This window comes from Diospyros lotus, chromosome 1 (genome assembly GCF_014633365.1).
Source record: "Diospyros lotus cultivar Yz01 chromosome 1, ASM1463336v1, whole genome shotgun sequence".
In the NCBI taxonomy this organism is placed as follows: domain Eukaryota; kingdom Viridiplantae; phylum Streptophyta; class Magnoliopsida; order Ericales; family Ebenaceae; genus Diospyros; species Diospyros lotus.
This window is the reverse complement of record NC_068338.1, coordinates 18,958,586-18,968,454: the sequence shown is the minus strand read 5'-3', so window position 1 is coordinate 18,968,454 and position 9,869 is coordinate 18,958,586. Positions and strand designations below refer to the sequence as shown.

The 9,869-nt window shown below is 36.0% G+C and overlaps 1 long non-coding RNA gene across 2 annotated transcripts; it reads right to left on the bottom strand.

Moving 5' to 3' along the window:
* Window positions 1–5,536: 5,536 nt before the first annotated feature.
* Window positions 5,537–9,599, bottom strand: LOC127789847 (uncharacterized). 2 transcript variants are annotated; one of them, XR_008020675.1, is made up of 6 exons: window positions 9,293–9,599; window positions 8,967–9,208; window positions 8,723–8,890; window positions 8,500–8,592; window positions 8,314–8,415; window positions 5,537–5,771 (listed from the first exon to the last, which is right to left on the bottom strand). It is a non-coding gene; the product is annotated as an uncharacterized LOC127789847 (long non-coding RNA). The 2 variants fall into 2 exon arrangements; XR_008020674.1 differs by having other exon boundaries at window positions 8,967–9,599.
* Between the last annotated feature and the right edge of the window lie 270 nt (window positions 9,600–9,869).

Genomic DNA, 9,869 nt, shown 5'->3' with positions numbered 1-9,869 from the left:
TCACAACCTTTGGTGACTGGGTCTCCTTATCATTCCTTTTTGTGTTGCTACGACTTATAAAGAAACTCTTTGCATTTTTTTATACCCGAACCCTACCATGAACCTACATTGTCATCTTGTACCTCGTCATCAAGGCTTTTGACAAGCCATGCTCCACTACCTGAAATCTCATTTACTGAGGATCCACTGCTTCTTGCATCTCGTTTTTCAGATCCAGCTGATTACCGGCACACGACCATCAAGTTAGTTCTTCACTTTTTGTCTGCCAGCACATAAGCTATCATCATCACCTTGATCGGGTACGCCCTGGGTGAAAACTGCATAGTCTCGTTGTAGTCGTCCGAGAACTATCATTCACTGTTGCTACCCTAAGTTAAACTCCTTCTGCAAGAACATTTATTCTAGGCCCTCATCACGGCCGGTGATCATGTCACCACATAGTTGGCGTCTAAATCTACGTCAAGCAAATGTGGTGGCAAATGCGATAAGTAGAAAGAGTTTTACTTTGGGAGCATGTCAGGCTGTCCATTTACAAACTCTGATTGAGGAATTTGCAGGATTGACTCTCAACATGAAACCGTATGATGAGACGATGATTATAGCGTAGATGCAGTTGCAAGTAAGCCTGTGGGATGAAATTAAATAGGCTATATCTCAAGAAAGAAATTTGGAATAGTGGATAAATGAGAATAGACAACCCAAGCAACCAGGATTTGAGTATCGTAATGGAATACTCTGAATTAATGGACGTGTGTATGTGTTAGCCCTTGGCAAGCTACAATAGGAAATTCTGAACGAGGCACATCGGATATCGTATATAGTACACCTTGGAGCCACTAAGATGTATCGTGATCTGCGAGAATTGTATTGGTGGGTAGGAATGAAGAGAGACGTGGTGGAGTTTGAAAGAAAATGTGACACCTATCAGCAGATAAAAGCCAAGCATGAAAAACCGTCAGGGAGTTTGCAACCCTTAGAAATTCTCAAATGAAAATGGGAGCATGTAACAACAAACTTTATCATGGGTTTACCCCGAACTCCAAAGAAGGTTGATGCTATTTGGGTGATTTTGGATCATCTAATAAAGTCAGTGCATTTCTTGCCTATAAGGAGTACAATGGGTGTTGAACAACTTGCCCGACTCTACATCCAGGAAATTGTTCGACTTCATGGGGTTCTGGTGAGTATTGTGTTAGATAGAGATAGTCAATTCGTGTTAAATTTCTAGAAAGCTGTGCAAGAAGAACTAGGGACTCAGCTGAATTTCAGCACAACCTATCACCCCCAAACAGACGGTCAGACCAAGCACATCAATCAAATTTTGGAAGACATGCTTAGGGCTTGTGTGCAGGATTTTGGGGGCAATTGGGATGAATATTTAAGCTTGGCATAATTTTCCTATAACAACAACTATAAAGAAAATATAGGAATGGCATCGTATGAAGCACTGTATGGACAATAGTGTCAATCACCGGTGTGCTGGCATGAAATATGAGAGAAACAGCTTGGTTGGATGGATCTTATGGATAAAGCGACGCAACAAATAGAGGTAGTTCATAAGAACATGAATGTAGCCCAAGATTGACAAAAAAAGTATGTGGACCGTCAAACTCAACATTTGGATTTTGCAGAGGGAGGTATACCTTCGGTTTACCCTAATATGTCCATTATTTAGACATCAACGAAGAGGGAAATTGGGACCTCGGTATTTGGGGCCATATCAAATCAAAGATCGAGTTGGATCACTTGCTTACCTTCTCGAGTTGCGAGAAGCATTAGCTGAATTGCATGATGTATTCAATGTTTCCTAGTTGTGGAAACACATATATAATTCGAACATTGAGGTGCATGTTGAGGACGTTGAACTCCAACCTGACATGACTTTTAAGGTACAACCCTTGCGAGTGTTAAAGCGTTAAGATCGTCAGTTAAGACATAACACTCTTCCTATGGTAAAAGTGTAGTAGAGTCAGCACTTTGCATGAGAGGCGACCTGGGAAATGGAAGAAGAAATGCATAGGAAATACCCTTATTTGTTTGGAAATTGTAGTTAACATTGGAGGTATGTGTGTGATAGACTGAAGTGTACAAAATTTTGAGGACGAAATTTTATAAGGAGGGGAGACTGTAACGTCCTTGTATTTCTAAGGAATGGCAATATTAATCTCGGTATTTAATTATTGAGGGTTTTATATGATGAAGGATCTTTATGAAAATCTTAAATTCACTTGTAGATCTATGGTAAGATACTTAAGGAATTTTTAATAATGAAGAGAAAAATAGGATAATAAAAATTGACTATGGGTGATTTATGGGAAATAATCTATTTATGGTTTACTAATAATTGGTAAACTTGAGAAATAATTAATAAATTTTTGGGGATTAAGATAATTTCTTTATAATTATTGCATGTTTGGGAATTGGAGGAATTTTTGAAAAAAAAAAAAGTTTTGAGGCATAAGTGAAATAATGGAAACTGTAGCAACATCACCATAAATATAAAAGCAAGCGTAATATTAATTGAAGGTGAGGCTGGAGCAGGCAGTCAGGCACACGTAGGGGGCTAGGGTGGGTCGTAGGATTGAACCCTCAACCATGCAAAAAAAAATGGTTGGGTTTTTAAACCCAGCCAAGCGCCAAACAACGCCGTTTCAGGGAACCAGATGGAGCCTATGTGCGTGGGCGCGCGGATGGGGTAGTCGTTTGGGCTACCTTTGCTGTTGTCCACCAAAGCCTTATTTCTTTTCCAAATTTTGATGCAATTGCACCATATGAAATTAAGGAAGTGAAATGATGTTATCAAATTAAGTGGGCCACCAAATGATGGGCTTTGAGGTGAATAAACTTAGTAGAGTTTGCAATGAACTAAGCTGGGTTATGTTTGAAAATTTGAGTATAAATAGGAGAGTTGGCTGTGAAATTGAAATCAAAGGAAAGTAAGGGCAGAGAGGACTTTGGAAGGAGTTGGTTGTGACCTTAAGGAAGAGATTTCGGCAGTGAGGTAACTTTCATTAGACAATTTAGGAGAAATAATTTGTTTAGTAATAAGTTAATTTAATTAATTTAGAACAATAGTTAATTTAATGGGTTAATGAATTAATTTAGTGAACTAATTTAGTAAATTAATTTGGTGGATTTAGTAGCAAGGCAGTTTAGTGGGTTTCATATATGAGTATTTAATTAATCTCTGAACCTTATGTTATAAATATTTTGTTAGGAGAATTTTGAGTGCACCGGCGGTACTTCTAATGAGTTAACATGCGACAACTATTTTAAGGTAAGGGTTTAATATGCTTTGTGTGTAAATCACTTTTGTCATGGCTTGCATAAGATGTTGAGAAAGTGCCTAGTCATGGGGCAGTAGATTTTTGACCATGGGAGTCTCGAGATAAGTTCTTAGAATAAACCATTAGGGGCCACCAAAAGCTTGAGATAGGTGTAATGGATGGGCTTGCATGCACATTGCACTTCATATTTATCTATGATGTCATGCTTATTAATTTACTGCATTGCATATTACCTTTACTAAGTCCCAGGACTCACCCTTATATTCCTACTAACCGCATAGATGGCACAGGGTCCAATAAAGGGAAGGCGGTGTGTGTCGACGACCCCAGTAAAAGGAAGGCAGTGTGTGTTGACAACTAGCTAGATGACGAGGGTGGCAATTCATGATGGGATGCGGGTCAAGTGGCTTATAATTATTTTGCTTAATAATTGTGTCGAACACTGTCTATCGATTGGACTTGTTTATATATATATATATATAATAATGGAGACTTTGTGTGTGAGCCAAAATATATCTAAATTTCAGCTTTTTAATTTGTTTATAGGGCACAGTTCAGATGTGAGACTCGAGTGTCCTTTCGCTTTTTTGAGTCTTAGACCTCGAGTTCTCGATGGTCGGAGGTGGTGAAGCCTGGACCTTACCTAAGGTGCCCACATTATTTTATTCCCCTACTATTAGGGCATAACTAGTCTCTGGACTAGGACCTTTTGGTGTAACCTTGGGTTACGGTGACACTCGGTAGTGGGGCTGAGGCGTCACAAATGAGCTATCTAAGCTTCCGGTAGTTTGGGATTTTCTCGATGTTTTTTTGGACGAGTTACCAAGATTTCTTTCGCACTGGGAGATCGACTTCACGATTAAATTGCTATTAAGGACTCAACCGATCTCTAAGACTCCATATAGAATGGCTGCCAGCGAGTTAAAGGAGTTAAAGATGCAGGTTCAAGACTTGTTGGATAGGGGTTTTATTTGGCTAAGCATATCGCCATAAGGAGCATTGGAGTTATTTGTGAGGAAAAAAGATGGGTCAATGCGATTGTATATTGATTACTGACAATAGGATCAAGTCACGTTCAAGAATAAATATCCACTTCCTCGAATGGATGACCTACCGGATCAGCTCCTCGCTTCGAGGAGCTTCTGTATTCTCCAAGATTGACTTGAGGTTAGGATATCACCAGGTACAAGTGAGGGATGAAAACATTATGAGGAAAACATTCCGCACGCAGTATGGCCATTATGAATTTGTGGTTGTGCTGTTTGGCTTGACAAATGCCCCAGTATTGTTTATGAACCTAATGAATTAAATGTTTAGGGAATATGTGGATTGCTTTATTATTGTCTTTATAGACGACATTCTAATATACTCACTGAGTCCGAATGAGCATAAGGTACACCATAGGTTGGTTCTATAAAGGCTTAGGGAGAGGCAGTTGTATGTCAAGTTCACTAAGAGTGTGTTTGATTGCACACATTTTTCATGAAAAATATGTAATTATTACACATTTTCTATGGAAAACAATCAAACACTCTTAATTTTTCTATGAAAAAATATGTATGGTACAACCATTTAAAGTTTCTTTCTATGGAATTCATTTTCCAAGGGGGTGAGATGATTTTTGTTTTCTAGGCAATATTACCTAGAATTAAATTTTAGGTAATACAATCAAACACACCTTAAGTGTGAGTTTTAGAAAAGGCAAGTAGGATTCCTCAGACATCACTACAAAAAAATTAATTTTTAAAATCATCACTAAAATTAATTGAATTTAATATTAAATTGAAAAATTTTTAGCGGCAGTTCTTAAACCGCCGCTAAATGTTTAAAACCTATTAAATTTAGCGTTTGTTTGTTAAACCGCCACTAGTGTAAAAGAACTTAACAACGGTTTGAAAACCGTCGCTAAAGTAATTGATTTAAAAATTTCAGCGGCAAATTTTCAAAACCGCCACTAGAACAACAATGCAAAATAATTTAGTGGCGATTTTGAAACTGCCGCTAAATTAACACTCTATAAAAATATAGGGGCGGATTTAAAACCGTCGCTAAATTCAATAAAATCCCCAATAACGCCTGCAAATGATAACCTATATACCCAAACTTGTATCGTAAATATCCAACCATAAATATCCAAAGACAATAGCTCAAACCATAAATATCCAACTCACAAATACCCTAATTAAATCTGTAACCTATATATATACCAAATTCACAAACACAATATCTCCATCTATTTAATTAACAAACTATAAATATTCAATCCAACTTAAATATCCAAACATGTAACATATCAAAGTCCAATCAAAATAGAGTTACATATCAAAATGAAATTTAAAAAGTTTAGAGGTCAAGTCGTTCAAATATTTTAACAATACATCAATTTTGTTGGTCTGGAGGTTGTTGTGGGTGATTAATGTTATGACTAGATATCGAAGACCGCCTTGCCGCTGGTGAAGCTTGTCCACTATTCGTATATGGTGCCTGAAATAATTAAAATTGTATTAGATGTATACAAAAGATAAAAACATACTCTTAAAAGTATTTGTAGGCATAAACATAAACAATCACTTAAAATGAAAAATCAAAATTAATAATTTTAGAATTAACATATTAACATACCATTGAATTGAGCATAGCAGCAAGTTCAGGTGGTATATTCCCCACAACGTTTGTGAAAAGATAAGTCATTGTACCTTGAAAATTTTGCAACTTCGACTCTAAACTTTGAACCTTTTGTTTATTAGTTCGTAATTCTTCTGTCAAAAGGTTCATTTGTTCTTAACATGCTACAATAGATGGACTGGTATTATTGGAACACGAAGATATTCCATTCAATTGATTAGCGATCCCAAAAACTTGATTTGGACTCGGACCGAATCCTAAACCTCGAACTCGGCCTGAGTGTTCTTTTCCTAGCACTTGAGCAAGTGAATCATGTAAGGAAACTGACTGTGAAGATGTGCCTTGACTCTCAATCTCAGAAATTTTGTCCTGTATGTATATGGATTAAAAAACAATATCAATAACAACAAAATATCAGGAAATCAACTCACACAAAAAACTTCGATTAACACAAAAAAAAGTAAGTATTCTCAACTTTCTACTTTCAAGGAGACCTAATTTCAAGGAATAAATTACAAATTTAATCTTTCTACCACTTAACTAGTGATTTTTTCAAGTAATTAACTACACTACACGTGACAAGACCCCACTTGTGATATAACTATGCATATATATATATATATATTACAAGCTATTCCCACAAAGGACTAATGGATCATCATCTGGGAATCAAGCTTAGTCATGAGCATTAAACAAAAGCAAAGAGAAGATAAAAAAGATCCATGTCAAAACTTACGCTTATAGTTCACTATTACAAAAATACCATTGTTCAACAACAACAACTAAAAAAGAAACAACAAAAAACAAAAAACAAAATACAAACTAACAACTAAAATTCTAATATACAAAACTCTAGGATAAAATACAATAAACAATTTTGTATTTCAGCCCGAGTGCTTGACTATGCAATTAAAGAATGAAAAAAAAATGTTAAATTATTCACACTCTCCATGGATAATTTTTGAAATAGGCATAGAATAGTTCAGTCATGACACTGACCTCTGCAATCAATGGGGGGAAAGAGAGAAGAAAAGAAGATGAAGCCTGCCCACAAACTGGAATGTCACATATTGGTCAGTTGACATAGTCTTGTTTGCTTTGAGCTATATCTCTCTTTTCTATCTCAAATCCATTTTTTTTATGTTTGTTCCTTTTGGAAATTTTGATTCTCCTTAAAACTAATGAAATGAAAGTGCTACTGTGGTTCAATGATTAATATGTTTCTTTGGTACAGATCAACAGTGGAAGAATGTGATACGGTTGTCACAGGAGGCATGTATCAAACAAATCCCACTGTTTTGGGGGGGTTAATTAGATTGAAACTTCCTTTTATGTGATGTATAGGCTTTTTGAAAGTTGAAGATGGATGGAGAGGACCAAAAGATGAGCATGGGTTGGTGATTTCTTCAATATTTTACATATGTCTGAGAGACATGGATTGCTAAATTATCTAAGAGTTATAGTTGAATGTTGAGATAAAAAAGGGTATTAGGTGAGCGGGATTAAGACATGATATGCTGCAGAAAAGGGGGCAGATTGAGATTTGAAAGGTGCAGTCTGATTATAGTTGTGTGTATATGCATGCAGGTGCGCCAAGTAGGCAGGTGCTTGGAAGTTAGCCTAATTATTCGCTGCTGTTTGAAGAAAACGATTTGTATTTCAGATCAGGAGGAGGCTCTAGGGCTCTACTAGTTGCGTGATAGTAATGTTGCTGGACAAGGATTTTTATAATTTGTTTAGTGTTTGCCTAATTACTCTCACTTAAAATGTTTTTCTTTTTGCTTATGTTTTTTCCTAGGGGCGGGACCCTCTTCCTGTTGGGAAGTAATTCTCTTTTGTTACTGTTATATTCTTTTGGACCCTCCTCCTGTTGGAATAATCAATGATTGAAATTTTAATTATTTTTAATTTTACTTTTTTAAAAGGATATTAGAAACACATAAGTTGATGGCTGGTCCACTATTTTTGTTTTTAAAAAATAATAAAGATGGTTTTAGTGTTTTCGTGTTCTTGACTATGCAACCATGAATGATCTAAAGATGGGTCATTCGCTTTCTTATTTCAGCCACCAATAATACAAGCATGCAAATAAAGGAAGAGTGGACACGGAGACACAGGTTTCTGCAAGCCTACGAAACATGTTGAATCTAAATGATGAAAGTTCGCGGCACGCCATGGAAGTAAAGAGGGGACCAATTTCAGACTCTAATAAACAAAGACATAAAAACAAGCAAAAGGTCTAAGAAGATGACTCCACTAGGAAACAAAAGCAAAAGTTGTCAAAACTTACGCATATAGTTCGTTAAAAGCAAAATGTGTCAAAAGCAAAAGGTGTTTGGAAACAAACACTATAAAAACAAATAAATCTGAAAGTAAAGTTTATGCCTGTGTCTAAACTTACGCTTCTAGTTCGTGCTCCTTCATTCACAAAAGATTTGTCTTTCTTCTTATGTGTCGCGATGTATAATAAATCCGTACTCACTAGCTGACCACTCTCAATTTCCTATAATTTAGAACAATTTCACAGAAATGTTAGTTGATGTTAGAATGAAAAATTCATACTTAGGATAATTTTTTGTAATATTACCATCTCATGTTTTTTTCTTGCCAGACTCTTTGATCCTCCAGTGTTTGGGATTGTCAATTTGGATCGATTTTCACTATTTTGTAGACACATCTCCTAGATATCCAACAAGAACATCATTAGTTGAATTATAATTATTTAATTGTATAAAGAGTAATACTCTTATAAGCAAGATTAGTAACATCACCTTAGTTTTCTCGCGTGCACGATAATTAATGAAACTTACCCACTGGTCTTGTGAGATTCCTGGTGGATGTTTGGCAAGATTTGCCTCTTGACCAATAGTGGGATCATAGTACTCGTGGTATAACTTGCATCTATTATCCTTCTATTTTTTTCCAATGTTTCTCAAAATGAAATTCTTCACATGTCCTTCGTCAACATTAAATTTTTCCTTCAAAAAATAACAATGTTAATTATAAAAAAATATTCAAAAATATATATCAAAACAAAAAATATTAGTTAATTACCATGACTCTATTTTTGTAAATTTCATCTTTATATGCGTTGGGAACTTTATGCCAGCTTTCGTAATTGACAGGAAAAGTAACAAAATCAGAAGCTAACTCTCCTAAAATCCCTCCAAAAAGTCCAGCTGAATCTCCTATTCGTTGGAGTGATTCATTAAACTCTAACATGACATGCCTTCCACGTGCAAGTAACCAAACATCCTTAACCCTTAGCTTTTCTTGTTTTATAACTCCCTGTTCATCTGTCAATCAAAATACATATACCTAATTTAATAATTAATGCAAGTATATAATAATTACACTCAATTTAAATATTTTGTGCATACCTATCACATTAACTGTCCAGTAATGGTGTGATGTAGATGAGTGTGTCGATCAAAAATCCTGAGATAGATGTGGGGTGGATGATTCTGATGGAGTCTGGCTAGCTCCTGGAGGTTGTGATGGGGCATGGGAAGATAATGGAGGCTGTGGTGGAGATATGGAGGATGCTAGAGGCTGTGGTGGAGATAGGGAGGATGCTAGAGGTTGTGGTGGAGCTGGGGATGATGCTGGGGGTTGTGGTGGAGCTGACAATGATGCTGAAGCATGTGTGGGAAGTGAGGCATCTCCACCTAAATCGGTAGTGCGTGTCTTTCTTAGACGTTTCTTCCTAATCATGTCTGCATTTTTTTATAAATGAGAAAAACATACACGTATAGATAAAGCAAAGCAAAGTAAAAAAAAAAAAAAAAGGAAGGGGGGGGGAGGGAGAAGGAGAAACATAATAATAAACAAAGTAAAATGTAATATAATATTCTACATTTGCATTAATTATATCCATAGAATTACATATCCTCATCATCAACATTTTCAACATTAGGCATTGGATCATTATCTATTTCTTTTATATGTAGTGCTATA